Genomic DNA, 17,309 nt, shown 5'->3' on the forward strand with positions numbered 1-17,309 from the left:
GGCCGATGCACAACTCACAAGCCCCCGCAGGGAAGCACTCAGTGGGCTTCAGACTGTGGGAAATTCTATAGGACAACAACCCCACCTCCTCAGCAAATACAGTTCAAGGAAACGGGGGGTCGGTGAGGGGAAGGAAGCTCAAGCACAAAAGACGCTAAGCGGCACAAGCCAGTTACCTCCTAATTCAAACAAACGGAAAAGTAAAAAAAAAAAAAAAATTGAGGTGGTTGGAGAAGTTTAAACACACGGCAGATATTTGACGATATTAAGGAATTATTGCAAATCGTCTAAGTAGGATGATGGGATTGTGATTATGTTAAAAAAAAAAAATCCCCATCTCTGAGAGATACTTACTGAAATGTGTACATGAGGTTCATTTTGTTATTTTCTCTCCTTTTATACATGTTTAGAACAGACAGAGCCACCCCGCTCTCCCCCCCAGAAGCCAGAGCGTTGGCAGGACTGAAGCTACACTCATCACTACGGCACCGCGTGTGGAAATAGCAACCTTCCCAGGCTTCTGGCACTTTCTCTGAGATGCTGGTGAGCTTGGGTTGTGAGCCCTCCGGGGCCCCGAGGAGGGAACTCTCCTTCCAGGCAGCAGGCTCTGCCCAGCTCTTCCCTTAGCTGTGGACTTGATCTCTCAACTCCTTTTCTTTTCTTTCTTTTTTTTCTTTTTTAAATATTTTTTATTTATTTCTAGGAGAGAGAGAGAGACAGCGTGAGCAGGGGAGGGTCAGAGAGAGAGGGAGTCACAGACTGAAACAGGCTCCAGGCTCTGAGCTGGCAGTCAGCACAGAGCCCGACGCGGGGCTCGAACCCACGAACCGCGAGATCATGACCTAAGCGAAAGTGCGAAAGTCGGACGCCCAACCGACTAAGGCCACCCAGGCGCCCCTTAACTAACTCCTTTTCTTTATCTATAAAATGGGAGCAATAAAGCTGAATTCCCAGGCTTGTCATGAGGACGAAATGGCATAATGTATGTGAAGTGGCTTTCCAGCCCAAAGTAGCAACCCCCAGTGACAGTAATAGCTCCCGGGTGTTAAAGGCTGACCGGGCTCTAGATTTGATTCTCTGAGCCTCAGATGCCTCGTGTGGCTCCTTTAATTCTCGTAAAACCCGAGCAGGTGTGCGCCGCCATCATCCTCATCTCCCCAACGGGGACAGGGAGGCACAAAGATGTCAAAGACACGCCGTCGGGTTTACAGGCTGCTTTTATGGATGGGGGACAGCGTTGGCCACCCCGTTCTGAGCTGAGGGACGACAAGGAGTTCCCTCTCTGATAGTATCTTTAGACGGACGCATTTGGGTGTCTGAGGGGTCTCTGCTCAAGTAGAAGTTACCCTGAGACGATAACGCCTTAATATGAAGTTGTTTAACTGGATTCCTCTGCCTCCTTTATCAGGACCCCGAGAGCGAGCAAACAGGACCAGTCAGGCCAGGAGACACCTGGGCCCAAGGCACTGGGGATAAAGGCCTGTGACCTTGGCAGTTTTACCTGGAGCCCCTGACCCCACCTCAGCCGATCAGTGCCCGCGACAGTCAAATGAAGCTGCCTTCTCAGTCTCGGCAGACCCGGGGAAGGCAGGTGGCCACGGACGTGCCATCTATGCCCTTCCAACCCCCCCCCCCGACCCCTTCCTCACCGACCGATGCCCCCACTCAGACTCTTCCAGACTGATTCTGTGGCTGCTGGTGCCTCCTCGGTTAAAAGACCGACGGCACAGCGCGGCGGCCTCCGGAGCGGCACAGGTGCCCCCGGCGGCTCCGGCCGGCCTTCCAGCTTCTGGCTCTGCCCCCCCCCCCCCCCCCCCCCCCCCCCCCCGATGGCCCTGGCCGGCAAGACGCGGCCGTTTCGATCCCCGCCAAGGTGTCACGACGGTTCTCAGCCAGCCTCGCGAAGGCCCCGGGAACTCTTCCCTTCCCTTCTTCTGGGCTGTGCTCTGCGGAACCAGGCGACGCGTCAGCAGGCTGGAAGGGCCCGCCCGTGGGGCCGCGAGGGGCCAGGGCCCTTGGGAGAAGGACTCTCCGCTCACCGCAGGGCCGTGCCCTTCCGGCTGCCCCGACGGGGTCTGTGTCCAGCACACACAGGCGGAGAGGCAGGCTGCCGCCCTCCTTGGGCAAGATTCCCCACAGCCCTGGTTTTGGGTCTCGCTGCCCGGTTAAAGGGGCCCAGAAGAGCCAGACCCGCCTGAGCAAAGGCAAGCAAGGCCTCCCAGCCATGCACGAGGGCTGAGATGAGGCTATTAAGCCTGAAAAGGGTAGGACTTGGGCCTCAGAGACGCTTTCAGTGTTTGAAAGGCTGTTCCGTGGAAGAAAGCGTAGATGCACCCGTGCCCGTGTGCACGCGTGCACGCGTACGCACGTGCGTATACCCGCGGTCAGTAGAAGCATCGCTAGGAACCGGCCGGGGCGTCTGGTCGATAGGCCTGCAGGCTCCGGAATGTGAGTGTCTCGCTTAAATCCCACCAGCCCCACCCTCCGTGCCTTCGTTCATCTTGTGTCTGAAGCAGGAATTAAAGCTAGTACTTAGCTCCGAGAGTTGTTGTGAGATAATCTGAGTTAATACACGTAAAATGCTTTGTATGGCCCGCCTCATGCCAAGTCATGGATGCCAGGTTAGTATAATGTTCACAACTGTCAGAAAATGGAAGCTTCTATGAGATGATAAATGAAGACAGCACGACCCAAGTTGTATGTGGTGTGATTCCAATTTTGTTTTTAAGATACGCATTGGTTTTGGGACGCCTGGGTGGCTCAGTCGGTTAAGTGTCCAACTTCGGCTCAGGTCATGATCTCACGGCTCGTGGGTTTGAGCCCTGCGTCGGGCTCTGTGCTGACAGAGCCTAGAGCCTGCTTTGGATTCTGTGTCTCCCTCTCTCTCTCTGCCCCTCCCCTGCTCACACTCTGTCTCTGTCTCTCTCAAAAATAAACATTAAAAGGACAAAGATTCAAGCCCATATGGCTCATGGAGAATTCAGTTATTTACACTGTTTAATCCCAACCAGGTACGAAGCCGGAGCATTAATGTAAAGATGGAAGGAAACAGGCAATGTCAGTAGCAGCGGCTCTTTCCTCTTCTCTGTAGTTTAAGAATTTTTCTAAATTACATGTGCATTACTTTGAAAATGGTGGAGAACATTAAATGGGATGAAAACTTAAAAAAAAGTTTTTAAAAAGGTCAGTCTAGATTAGCTCAACGGCTCGCATAGGTCTGCAGACCTAGTTACCATGACCATGATTCTATGACCACAGGATGGTGGCAATTACATCACATGACACATCCGCTTCCATCCACCACACACTGCAGACTGATGGTGGTCACGGCCCCCACCCTCAGATAGACCGCCGGGCAGTTCCGGGTTTGGGTTTCCTGCGTCACATAGCAAGCCCCCCTTCACCATGCGGCTTCAGCCTCTCATATTCTGGTCACCCAACTTTCCACTTATGCTCCCTGTCTACATCTCTCCACTGGGCCAGGTCCCCCTCCGTGGGGCCTCACTAGCGTCCGCCCCGTCCTTGCCTCGACTGCCCCTGGCACCCTCTCCTCTCTCCTAGCGAGCCAGGTCCCATCCATCAGTCAAGGTCAGTTCTTCCAAGCCAGGTGCACCGAGCTCCTCCTTCCCTACACCAGGCTGTCACAGCTGCGTTTTACTGCTTCTTGGCCTTGAGCCTTGCCTCTCCCATTTGTGGGTGAGCTTCCCAATTGTAGTTTTTGTCTTCCGTGCCCCAAGCCCAAACATCCAGCTCCATGTTGAGGGGGTCCTAAGAATCCAGAAATGTGCGTTGGCTGGACCTTGTGACTCAACAGCCACCGGCGCAGGGCCCGACAGCCCAATCTCAGCCAAGGCCGGGACCCAAACGGGCAGACGCCCGGTGGGCCTTCAGGTTAGGCTGCCCCCCTCTGAACAGGGGCTTCTGGTTTAGCCTTGCTCAACACGTGCCCATAGAGAGGGGCCAGAGGTCTCGGTGGGTTCCTGGACATGGGAAGCAGCTCGGGAAGGGGAATACAAAGGAAACAGAGAAGCGTCCATGGGGCCGGAGAAAGAGCTCACCCTGGTGTTTATCGTGCAAAGAACACGTGGCAGCTGTGCGCAGCCTGGTGCTTCCTCACCTCCCAGAGGCCACTTCTGTCCCAGTCCCGCCGCCCCAGCCCCCAAGGTCTCTTCCTGCCCAGCCAGCCAACGAACCAACTCGAGACCTCCCCGGCCCCCAAGCCTGGCTTCGAGCCCCCTAAACCTCAGACTGTGGGCTCTGGGGCACGTCAACAGCACTGACTCTGGACTACCCTTTCGGGTGACTTTAAAGAAAATAGAGACCTGTTTTAAAGGATGGTTTCAACAGGACCTTTGAACTCTTTGACCCACCGGACTTTAAATCAAACACGGAGGTGCATGCATACGCCACAGAACGTAGATAGTTATGTTCGTATACAAAGATATGATGATATTTTTATAATTTTGATTTGGAAACTATTTGATTATGAAAACTTCACTTATAATTGGCTATGGTTTCTTGGCTTTTTATCGTACACTCTTGGGAATTGTAACGTGGATCTAGCTAGTGCTTGTTTTCACAGGTAAGATCTATGGGACTGTTTAAGTCAACAATCAGGCTGGTTAGAGGGCACAATGACAGTATCGCTAGACTCGATGTCTAGCGAATTGGTTCTCAACCATGACCCATTAGGAGGTATTGCAAGAAAATTGTTATTTATAATAGAATACAGAAACCTGGAAATAACTTACTCTGTACAAACTGTAAAACAGAGGGGCACCTGGGTGGCTCAGTGGGTTGGGCGTCCAGCTCTCGCTTTTGGCTCTGGTCATGACCTCACGGTGTGTGAGATCGAGCCCCGAGACAAGCAGAGCCTGCTTGGGACTCTCTCTCTCCTCTCTCTCTCTCCCCTCCCCCCACCTGTGTGCATGCTCTTTCCGGTGCACGCTCTCTCTCTCTCTCTCTGTCTCAAAATAAACAGTGAAAAAACTTAAAATGGAATCGAAGCCATACTAACACTAAATTCACTGTCACTCTCATTTGCTTTCCCAAAGCTTTCCTGACTGCGGGGAGATTTGGGAGGAGGGTAAGGGTGGAATTTTGTAAGCACACGGGGGCCACACGGTTTGGGGCCGTCCGTGATGTCGGGGGAGGTGGAAAGGACAGTTCAGAATCGCTGCTCCGATCCTTCCGTGCGACATGGCTCATTTCTCTTCGAAACCATCAGTTCCCTGAGGACACAGGCAGCCGGTCCAGGACGCAGTCTGGTGCCGAGCACCGGGGGCTTAAGAACTAGGTTGTGGACTGATGGATACACACTACTCTGGGGGAGCCGGGTTCCAGATGGGACCCTTGTCCCAACTGTGTCCCGGAAAAGCAGCGGGATCCCAGGATCCTCGCCTCATTAGTCCCGTGAGACTGGTCAGGTGTGGTCCTTGCTGCCGCGTCACCGGGGACACTGAGGCTCAGGGCACGCGGGGTGGAAGCCCAGTGCCGGCACTGAGAGGGAGGCTGACTTCCCGTCTGTCTGTGCCTCTCGCGGGGTATGACCCCTGCCTGGTCCCCCGCCGTCCTGGGGGGAGGGGTCAGGAGGACACGTCCTTCTTTCCTCTGGTCCTTCCAGAACCTGCTCCCTTGGGCTCACAAAGTGTTGAGCTCCTGCAGGTGCTAACGGTCAAGAAGGCAGGCGGGGACCTGCCCACCGACGGCCTCGAGGCTGCCGGACAGTCGGGCACTGGCTCGGGCCCCCGTGGCTTTGTCGCGAGTCTCCTCCGGCCTCCACGGGGCTGGGGTTGAGCGGGCCGCCCTCCCCTCCCAGGGTCTCAGGAACGCGGCCCTTCGCCGCCTCTGCCCACGTGCCTCCATCCCTCGCCCTCGCCAGAAGCGAAGCTTCCAGAGGCTGGGCCAGGTGCCGCCCTTGAGGCGCGGGCCGCTGACCCCAGGCAGGAGGGGAGACGCAGCTGCCCCCGCCCTGGGCCTTCAGGCTCCGTGCAGGATTGGCTGCGACTTTCAGGAGTCACTGCCAGTTCAGCTGCAGGAGCTCGCTGCCACAGCCCCTCGGGCCAGAGCCCAGCTGTCCTCAGGGGGTGAGGTACGAAAATGGAGGGAGGGAGAGGCCTGGGCCCTTTCTTTTTTGTTTTAAATTTTTTAACGTTTATTTATTTTTGAGACACAGAGACAGACAGAGAGTGAGCAGGGGAGGGGCAGAGAGAGACGGAGACACAGAATCTGAGCTGTCAGCACAGAGCCCGACGCGGGGCTCGAACCCACGAACCGTGAGATCATGACCTGAGCCGAAGTTGAACGCTTAACCGACTGAGCCCCCAGGCGCCCCAGGCCTGGGCCCTTTCTGATCCGGTGACCCTGGAGCTGTGCCCACCGAGCAGCTAACCCAATACCTTTACCTTATAAGCTATAGGGCCCAGTGGAGAAAATCTAGCATCTCTCGAGGGTTTGGTGCTTTAGACCCTAAAAATGGCCACGGCCGGCTCCTCCTCTGCTTTTGCGCCCGCCGTGGGGGCCTCAGGCCTTTTACAGCTCGCGTGCTGCTGGGATTCAGACTCCCTCCTGGGCCCCTGGCACCGGATATCCACGCTTAGTTCACCGAGCCTCAGAGTGGCTCAGGGAGCCGGTCCGTCTCGCCATGACAGACGGGCAGCAGCCCCGAGACGTTAAGTTACTTGCCCCAGGTCACACAGCCAGTAGGTAAAGGAGCTGTTCTGCGAAGGGCGACCAGAGTGGCTGCTTCGGGGCCGGCTGGGGGTGGGGCAGGATGCCTTGGGTCATGACGGTGACAATGACAGTGACATGTGAGTATTGCACATGGCGCACACGCCAGGGCGTGACCCGAGGCCACGAAGAAGAGTTGTTCCCCGTGTCTCCTCAGCCTCCTCCTGAGTGGGTGCACTCGCAGCTGGCCCTCAGGGGGCTCCAGGGACAGCCGCACACTGCCCCCCCCCCCCCAGGGCTCCCGCCGCCTCCCAGCCTGACTGCGGGGCCGGGTGGCCGCTGACGATGCGCGCAGAGTCCGTGACACTGGGGGTGGAGGCTACGCCGGAGGGTGCTGGAGCCCCTCTTCCAGAGCATTCCTCACGCTCGGGGCAGAGGCCAGCGGCCCCTTTGTTTCCATCTCATGCCTCTGGGAGCGAGTTGGCCTTCGGGAGGCTCATTCCTCCACCTCCAGTCACGAGACAGACGCCCGTCCACGCGGCCCCCACCTGCTTTCTCCGCTCCCTCACCTGCCGTTGCTCATAGAGGATCCCAAGCCTCTGCCCCAACTGCTGGCGCCTCCCCCCGCCCCCCCTTCCCTCCCGGCCCAGAGGCCACTGCCAGACCCCCAGGATGGGGGGGTGTCTGGAGCCCTCTGGCCGGAACATCCCGGAACGCGGCCCTCGGTTAGCCCGCACCTTTGCCACTGCAGGGAAACCGAGGCAGGCCAGGGGCTGGGGGGGCAGGAAGGACCCCCGCCTGAGCAGACCCGGGGGGGGCGGCCCTGTGAGGGTGGGGTCGCTGGCCTTGCCCCCCACCCGACCTCCCGGGGCGCCAGCCCTTGGGGCAGCGGCGGCGGCTGCAGGCTCGGGCGGCACCCACTGCTGGGGCTCCAGGAGGTGATCCGGGTGCACCCGCCTCCCTTGAGGCCCCGACTGCTCCTTGGGACCTGCGCCGTGTTGTCCGTCTGTCTGTCCGTCTCTGCAGCCGCAGAGCTGGCAGGCACCGGGAAGGAGCGGCCGCTGGCCGGGGGGCACGGGGGGCACGGGGGGGGGAGCCGCGCAGACCACGTGGCCGTGGGGGGGGAGCCGCGTAGACCGGGCGGCCGTGGGGGGGGCCGGGGGCTGCCCACAAGGTCAAACAGCCAGGCCGCTGACCAAAAGGAAAATGACCTGAGGGCGGGGCAGGAGGGTGCAAGCTGGCCCCCCCGCCCCCCGCCTCACCGCCCCTCAGACCCCGTCAAGGTCACACCCTCTGCTCCGCGCGCAGGTGGCGGGAGAAGGACCGTCAGGCCGAAGAATCGAGCACCGTGGAAAAGTCAGTGGAAAGAAAACACGTTTTCACCACAGCAAAACCAAGAAGCTGGTTCTTGCACCAACCCTCTCATTTCTCCCGTGAGACGTGAACTGCAGGGGGGACACGGGACCCCGCGGCCCAGGACTGACGCCTCGAGATGTGCCGTGCACCTCGGGCGCGTCCCTCAACCCCCTGCGCACCAGGCGGGACGGGGGGGCCCCGAGGTCAGCGGATGTCCAGATACTAGACATACCAGACCTTGCAGGCTGGAGAACACGCGGGAACCGGAAGGGGTGCGCAGAGGCCCCGCCCCATCACGCCGGCACCTGTCCGCCCGGGGGCGGCCGCGGGTCCCCACGCGGGGGGCCAGTCCCGCCACCACATCCCTTCTCGCAGGCCCCCCCGCCCCTGCGGGGTCAGCACAGAACCGCCCCCCCCGCCCCTGCGGGGTCAGCACAGAACCGCCCCCCCTGCCCCTGCGGGGTCAGCACAGAACCGCCCCCCCCGCCCCCCCGGGGGTCACACAGGAACTCCCCCGTCCCCGCCCCTGCGGGGTCAGCACAAGAATCGTCCCCCCTCCCNGCTGGAGAACACGCGGGAACCGGAAGGGGTGCGCAGAGGCCCCGCCCCATCACGCCGGCACCTGTCCGCCCCGGGGCGGCCGCGGGTCCCCACGCGGGGGGCCAGTCCCGCGCCCACTCACCTCCGCACCGGCCCCCCCGCCCCTGCGGGGTCAGCACAGAACCGGCCCCCAGGCCCCTGCGGGGTCAGCTTCTCGCCGCCCCCCCTGCCCCTGCGGGGTCAGCACAGAACCGCCCCCCCCGCCCCTGCGGGGTCAGCACAGAACCGCCCCCGTCCCCGCCCCTGCGGGGGTCAGCACAGAATCGTCCCCCCTCCCCCACCCCTGCGAACCCCCCCGAGCTCCGGTGCAGGGCCGCCGCCCGGGCAGCAGGAGGGGCACTGTGGAGGGCAGGCCTGGGCGACGACGGCCTCCTCCACGCGGGCGCTCCGGGGCCGCCGGCAGCCTCAGCCCGCGCCCCCGGATGACCCAGCTCGGCCACACTGGCTGAACTGCTCACCGACCTCACGCAGAGGGTCCCACCTGCGCTTCTTCCAGCCGTGCTGTGTGGAGGGTGTTTTTGCCACCCAGCAGCATGGCCGCATAGAACAATCTGGAAGTTAGAAGATGTGGGTCCTGGTCCCACAATCATACTCTCTGGCTGTGGGCCGCTCAGCCTCTCCAAACCTCAGCCTTCCCTTCTGCCAAATGGGACTGCTCCTCACTCTCTCCTAAGGTTCTGATCAGGCGCAAAGGAGGTGAAACGATGCGAAAGCTTTGTAACGTGGAAACCGGAATATTACATTATTATCGCATGTTCTAATGAAATCGAAAAAATTATTTGGGTGCTAAGATGATATCGTGTTAAAACTTTCCTTAAATTTAGGGGAAAAAACCTATTCTCCTCTCCGCACGTGCACGCGTGCCTTCCTGCCTGTAAGGGGCCATATTCTTAAAGTTCAAGTGGCTCTTAGTAAACACTCAGGAGGGCGAGGCCCCGGCCCCAGGGTCCCCGCAGCACCCCCTGCCTTGGGCGGAGGCAGCTCTGTCCCCGCTTCCCGAGGCCGCACCTCCAGGAGAGGCGAACAGGGGGTTTGTGACGTTTTGACATCCGGCGGCCTGCAAGAGACTGATGCAAATCCAGGGCAGGATGTTCCCAAGAGGGGGTGTCACTACGGAGGCCACGATGGAGGACGTGACCCAGGTCCCCAGGATTGGCCCCCCCTCCGTGTTTACAGGGCAGATTCTGCGATCTCGGGTGACACCCTCAGACACCCTGATGTTAAGTTAGCGCACCTGTAACAGCAAGTGCTCCCACTTCACCTTCTTTGAAAACACGTATCCGGACGGGGTGACATGTTATCAGGGGCGTCTGTGTCTGGGAGCGGGTTGCCCGCCCGCCTCGAGAGTACGGGCTACACCACATGCCCGTGCAGCGCCCTGCCCCGCAGTCAGCTCGGCCTCTCTCTTCCTATTCGTTCGGTGTGGTCACGGAGTCCCTGCAAGTGGGACCCCCCCCCAGGGATGAGAGAAGCAAAACTGGGCTGTTCCCCAGAGGTTCCGTTTGCCCAGAACACAATACAGCAGAGACGCAGGGACACAAACCCAGAGTGACCCCGACAGGGACCTGGGCCTCCTTACCAAGACCTAGAAAATGTGATGTGACCCCCAGGAGAGGCCGCAGGTTTCCCCACCCGTTGGTTTTCAGGGAGCGGGAGCCCATCAAGAAACAGAATAACGGGGGCCCCTGGGGGATCAGTCGGTCCAGCGACCGACTTCGGCTCAGGTCACGATCTCACGGCTAGTGAGTTCGAGCCCCGCGTCGGGCTCTGTGCTGACAGCTCGGAGCCTGGAGCTGCTTCAGATTCTCTCCATCTCTCTGCCCCTCCCCCGCTTGCACTCTGTCTCTGTCTCTCTTGGATATAAAATAAAACGAAAAAAAAAAAAAAAAGAAATGGAAAATAACAAGTGTTGGCGAGGATGTGGAGAAGACTGAAGGCTACGCACTGCCCATGGGAACGTCAACTGGTGCAGTCACTGTGGACACAGCCTGGAGCTTCCTGAGAAGACGAGAACTGGGTCTGCCCTGGGACCCAGCAGCCCTGCCTTGAGGGATGCGCCCAGAAGAGCTGAAGGCAGGTCCCGAGGGGACGTGTACACCCATGTTTCCAACAGCATCATTCGCACCGGCCAGAAGGAGGCGGCGGCACTACAGGGCCGAGCAGAGCCCGCTACCCAGCCTGTGGGGTGTCGCTCAGCCTCAAAGGAAGGGAATCCTGACCGAGCCACAGCATGGATGAACCCCGAGGATGCACCACGAAGTGAACTAAACCAGAACCTCACATTCCCCCTGCGTGAGGCACCGAGAGTCGGCAACTTCACGGAAACAGAGAGCAGAACGGGGCTCGTGGGGGCGGCGGGCCTGGGGGAGCGGGTCGGGGGGCTTGTGTTTCCCAGTATAGGGTTTCAGTTTTGCAAGATGAAAAGGGCTCAGTATCTGGACATTAGCAGTGGTTGCACAACAAAATAATGCGCTTAATGTCACTAAGCGTGCGCTTAGAAGTTATTAAGATGGTAAATGTTATGGGCTTTTTTTTTTAAACCACAATAAAAACATCGGTGGCGCAGGGGGGATTAAAATTGTAATTTGCTATTGCAACAATCTGAAGCAGGGGCACCCGGGTGGCTCAGTCGGTTAAGCGTCTGACTTCGGCTCAGGTCATGATCTCCTGGTTCGTGCTCTGTCTCTGTCTCTCTCTCAAAAAATGAATAAACATTAAAAAAAGTAATAAAAAAGAAAATAAATGAAAAATAAACAACAATCGTCTGAGGCATGAAGGCTGTCTTGTCAGTTTTCTGAATGTGCTCATCTGTGAGGGAGGCGGACGGACGGACAGAGGGGAGCAGCTGCTTGTGGACGGAAAGGTTTAACCCTTGCAGCACCGCGGAAAGCAGGGGCCTTCGCTGCTGTGCAAGTCTTCCCCACTTGGCCCTTACTTACTTCTGTGAGTCCAACATCCTCCCCTGGCTTCAGAGATGAAAGTGAGCCCTGGCTTATAAAAGTTAGACGCTCCTGTGTGCAGAACGAAAACTAAACTGAAAGCAGCAGGCTGGCAAGGTCCGTGCAGCCTCCCACCCAGCAAGGAGGGGAATTTTCCTCTCCGAGCGTAGGCTGTCTTCGGCTCCTAGTCACAAACAACCTCCCCGGCCAGGGCTAGCCCCGGGGTGGGGGAGACACCCTGCTCCCCTAAACCTCCTTCTTGAACGAACAGTTCCCCCCGGTAGGAGGTGAGAAACCACTCAGTTCCATCTCAAAGGAACCCCTCTCGCAGGGTCGAGGGCACCGTGGGTCATGTCACAGCAGCCATGTGAGATAGGTGTTATTGTGCCCATTTTTATAGACGGGAATGCTGAGGCTTAGAGAGATTAAGTAACTTGTCCAAGGCCACACAGCTAGAATGGGGCCGAGCAGGGATTTGAATCCTGACAGTCTGCCCTCAAAGCTCAGGCTTGTCATTGTGTTGCTGTAATTTTTTTTTAAAATTTAAATGTTTATTTATTTTTCATAGAGAGAGAAAGCACAGGGGAGGGGCAGACAAAGAGGGAGACACAGAATCGCAAGCAGACTCCAGGCTCCGAGTTGTCAGCACAGAGCCCGACGCGGGGCTCAAACCCACGGACTGTGAGGTCATGACCTCAGCTGAAGCCGCTTCACCGACTGAGCCCCCCCAGGCGCCCCTGTGCTGTTAAATTTTTTTTTGCGAATTCTCTTCCCTCCTCTTGTCATTCCTCTTCCACAGATTCCTTTTTCCATTTTTCTTCCTAAAGGCAGTAAGTCTGATCATGACGGTGTCATCAGAAAATGGGGGGAAGTTTGCCCGATAAGGACAGAAGGCAGCCAGGCTCCAGCTCATGACATGAACGCAGATGTATTTCACGCCTGCCTTTTCCAGAAGAGCCGAGTTCCAGTGCTAGACGGAAACTCGCTCACTAGCTCCGTCCAAACCTCCCGGAAGTACAGAAGGCAATAGGGTCCGAGACACGGGGGGAAGTGCTTACGGTGGCGTGGCTGGCTCGCGGCGGGGCTTTCTAGAGGCTTTCTCCATCGACGGGTGTCCGCTAGGCTTACTTCTATGGGATCAGTAACTCATCTGGAATGTTCCGAGCACTTGCTCTGCTCAGGCCGTTAATCGGTAAACCCTACCAGGAAGCTCTTACTCCTGCAGAATCGGGGTCTGCAGGTACAGCCTCGGGGCCCGGACACTCTCTCTGGGGCTCAGCGGTGAGGGCCCTAGGGGCTGAGAAACGAGGACGGGGCTAGGACTGTCACGGGTGATCGGGGCTGAGCCTCCCGAGGGCTGTTAGGGGGCAGGGCGAGCAGGGAGACGCCAGTGGGTCAGGGGTGACTGGTGGGGGCGGGGAGGCGCCGGGATGTGTGGCGGGGAAATAACGCAGGCTTTCTGGAGAGCCGTTCGCTCTGCGTTTTTGCACACACCGGCCATCACGCTGGAGTCCCCGGGGCCATCTCAGCAAAGCCTCTGCCGACCATTTAGGGGTTGGTTTTGTCTTTTCTGAAAGGGTCAGGTGGTCTCCTCCTGCGTGGGCAATGGCCGGGTACTTGGAATATTCTAGAAACTGTTGGGTTGGCTGAAGGAGTTGGAGTTCAACAAATACAGCGGGTCCTCCACACCAGGGTGAGCGGGAACTTGGAGAAATCGCGTAGCCCACTGGGCCCCAGCGGGCCCACCTACGACGTGGGATGATTTTGTCACCTGTTGCCTCCTCAGGTCTGCTGTCAGGGTCACATGAGCGATGGGTGGGGAGGTAGTAACTGGGAAAAGCACGATTTTAGCAGGTGTGGTGGGCTTGCTCTACATCCCCCACGGCACTGGATTGTTATAAGGGTCATGAAGATAAGATTAGGGTCATGATCAAGACAAGATCATGAACCATGCGTTTCCTCAGAGGACAGGAGTTTTGCCTTGCATTTTGGATCTCCTAGGGGGCCCAGATACAGAGAAATATTAAAGCAATGGGTGTCGAGCGTGAAGATCTTGTCAAAAATCAAATATGAGGAGGGGGCGCCTGGGTGGCTCAGTCGGTTGAGCATCTGACTTTGGCTCAGGTCATGATCTCACGGTTCGTGGGTTCGAGCCCCGCGTCGGGCTCTGTGCTGACAGCTCGGAGCCTGGAGCTGCTTCCGAGTCTGTGTCTCCCTCTCTCTCTGCCCCTCCCCTGCTCACACTCTGTCTCTGTCTCTATCTCTGTTTGTCTCTCTTCCTCTCAAAAATACATATTTTTAAAAAATCAAATACAAGGGGCAAGGCGATGATCCACAACAGATCTCGTACTCATTGGATTCTAACGCTGGAGGGAAGTTAGAGACTGATTCCAAGGCCGTTTTCTAGAACAAAGAAGTCTGGGGTGCAGAGAGGGCGAATGGCTTGCCCCAGTGGGGCTGAAACCCAGCTCTCGTCCACTCGGTTCCTGTGTCCCTGCACAGTGGGGGGGGGGGGCTCCACACAAACATGGGGGGCAGAGGAGGACGGAGGCCCAGGGACCACCTGCAAGATTTCAGTGGACTTTTCATGCTGCCGTAGACAGACTTGCAAAGTCCAGTGAGAGAGAAAGTTTCCAACAACGACAGCGGTCAGGATTGCAGGTGGATCCAGGCGGGCTATTTGCCAGCCGCGTGGTCTCTCTGAGCCTATGCTTCTTCATCTGTAAAATGGGGATATTCAGGCCTTTGGAGCGACACAATGGCAACTCTGGATCGGGGGGCCCGGCCTCCAGCCCAGCACTGGCTAAGCGCTCATTAGATGCCGGAAGTCAACCAGCTCAGTGTTCGGCACACAAGAGCTCAATAGTTATTTGTTGAACAAATAACAGTGTCTAAGTGATACTTCTGTTCCTATTCCCCCTCAGTACGCTCCAGCCCAGCTGCTAGAGCGGCCGCGCGAAGACACAAAATTGCATCTCTTTGTGCCTCCAAGTCCTCGACTTCCATCTCATTGGGTGTGAAGTGTCCTCAAGCCCATAAGCAAGCGTCACCCTCGTTGCAGTCCCAGCTGGCACCCAGTATCTCTGACCCCCACACCCCGCTGGCCTTCCCTCACTTGGCCCACCTCTCCCCGGCTCCAGAAACATGCCAGGCTTTTCCCGGATGGCCACTCACTTCCTTCTGGGGTGGACTCTCGGGTCCCCTTCGGAGCAGGGTCATCCCTGCACACCCTACGTCCGGCCACCCCTCTACCGCCACCCTGGCCCTTCCTATGCACCTTCTCTGTGTTCTCTTTCTCCTGAGCACCACTCACCACCATGCTATACGTCAGCCACTTACCTTGGCCATTGCCTGACTCCATCTTTAAAATATTAGCTCTGTGAGGTCTAGGATTTTTTTTTTTAATGTTTTATTTATTTCTAGGAGAGAGAGAGACAGCGTGAGCAGGGGAGGGTCAGAGAGAGAGGGAGTCACAGACTGAAACAGGCTCCAGGCTCCGAGCTGGCAGTCAGCACAGAGCCCGATGCGGGGCTCGAACCCACGAACCGCGAGATCATGACCTAAGCGAAAGTCGGACGCTTAACCGACTAAGCCACCCAGGCGCCCCTAGGTCTAGGATTTTTTGTTGTTGTTGTTCATGGTTGCTCCCAAAGCGCCTAGAACTGTTCTTGACACATAATAGATACTCAATGGATATTTGTTGAATAGATCAATTAATGAATAACATTCATGGTGGGTTTTGATTTTGTTTTTCACTGCAAGAAGCGTGGAATAAAGCAGAGAGGGGCGCCTGGGTGGCTTAGTCGGTTAAGCGTCCGACTTTCGCTTAGGTCATGATCTCGCGGTTCGTGGGTTCGAGCCCCGCGTCAGGCTCTGTGCTGACTGCCAGCTCGGAGCCTGGAGCCTGTTTCAGTCTGTGACACCCTCTCTCTCTGGCCCTCCCCTGCTCACGCTGTCTCTCTCTCTCTCCTAGAAATAAATAAAACATTATAAAAAAAAAAAAGCAGAGAGTGAGTAGGTAGGGAGTTTTTCATCACATAAGTGTTTCCAACCATCTGGATTTCCACCCCACCCCACCCCCCGCCAAGGCTCTGTTAAGTGACACCTATGATGACCTTGAACTCAGCTCCCATTCTCCGACTGCTGTGCCTACTTGGGGCTGCCTGTGCTGAGCAGGACCACGGGCGCCCTGAGCGCCATCCCAACCCCCCTCCAAGCCTCCCTCCCCACCCCCGCGGTTAGCACTTGGGTCCTCCTGGCTACGGGTCTGCTCAAAAGCAATAGCTCACCACCGAATCCTGTAATGATGAGATTTTGCACCACTTTGGCCTTGAGGACTGCTCTACCCTCCCTCCGCACAGTGTCGTCTGCCTCCCTCTGCGAGGTAGGGCAGGGGGCAGGGAGAAGGAGGGGCAGCTGGAGCTCCGGGGTGCTGGGCTGGGGGAGAAATGAGCCGGGCGGGCTGATGCTCAGGGCCTCCTGTGAGTGGGGCTGAGAGGCGGACACAGGGCGGGAGGCAGCGAAACACAGCCAGGGACCAGCCCGTCTAAATGGGGACCGAGCTGGTTGGAAGGCTGAGATATGGCGACTGTTTCCAAACGGCCTCTCTGCCTTCCCGAGAGATGCCTATGCAGGAGAGCTCTGTGTCCTCTGTGGCCCTCGTCACCATCAAGTCTGGGACTTGACCACCATGACCACAGACGGTCCTGAACTCCGTGCTCCGGGAGCAGCTGGGAGGGGTGTGGTGTGTACCACATCCCACGTGAGACCTCCATGGGGGGCGGGGAGGTAGGACGCTTCACGAAGGAGATGGCGATGCCGGCCGCGACGGCACCAGAGTTTGACCCCAGGGAGCAGCGACATTGGCAGTGAGGGGAGACTTGGTGATTCCACTGCCAGGAATTTATTCCAAGGAAATAACCCCAACTGCGGACACGGATGAATGCAGAGGAATGTCCACAACAGCACCATCATGATGGGTCACAGCGTGAAGCCACCTAAATGCCCAGCAATAGGCAGTGGCAGAATAAAATGTGGCACGCGATAGGCAGAGAAGCATTTAACAACGGGGAAAGATGGCCACGATTTATTGTTAAGTGAAAAACACAGCTACAAAACTAAATGCACATATTCAAACCCCGAAGCCTAGTCACCAGCATACTAACGAGTCTGGGTGGCAAACATTTTAAAAAAGATTTTTGTTTTTTCTTTGGTCTTTTCCATATTTTCCAAGTTTCCCACAATGAGCTTTGACCCTGTCATCATTAAAATATAAAAAACAGTTTCTTGTAAAGTGTGTGCACTTTAGGTTCTAAAAGCAAAAACTAAAATCCATCCCAACTTTAAATAGAATAGGCAGTGACATGGCAGATTTCCAGGTCATGTTTTGCATATTTCTCATTTTCTTTAGGGCGGGGGGGACGTTCTTGGTGGTAAATGACTACTTTTAGGAACAGCATTAAATAAATAAGGACAAGAAGATTGTCAGTGTTGCTGGTATTTGCTTTGGAAACAAATCTCTTTGAATACCTGCTATCCCGGAAGTCAGAATTAAATTAGTCCATGGAAGGGGCTGCCCGAGTGGCTCAGTCTCTTGATTTTGATTCAGGTCTCATGGTTCGTGGGGTTGAGCCCCGTGTCATGCTCTGCACTGTCAATGGGGAGCCTGCTTGGGATTCTTTATTTCTCGCTGTCTCCACCGCCCCCCCCCCCCCCCCCGTGTGCTCTCTTCCTCTCTCAAAATAA

General features: G+C 57.0%; 1 protein-coding gene and 1 non-coding gene across 2 annotated transcripts in view; one reads left to right on the plus strand and one right to left on the minus strand.

Annotated features, from left to right (window-relative positions):
• CD247 (CD247 molecule) overlaps positions 1 to 17,309 on the minus strand; it is a 70,698-nt gene that overhangs the window by 34,908 nt on the left and 18,481 nt on the right. The gene's annotated exons all lie outside the window — the stretch shown is intronic.
• Positions 13,647 to 13,731, plus strand: TRNAQ-UUG. Its single transcript has one exon. It is a non-coding gene; the product is annotated as a tRNA-Gln (tRNA).

This window comes from Hyaena hyaena, unplaced genomic scaffold (genome assembly GCF_003009895.1).
Source record: "Hyaena hyaena isolate Hyena2069 unplaced genomic scaffold, ASM300989v1 scaffold_201, whole genome shotgun sequence".
NCBI lineage: Eukaryota > Metazoa > Chordata > Mammalia > Carnivora > Hyaenidae > Hyaena > Hyaena hyaena.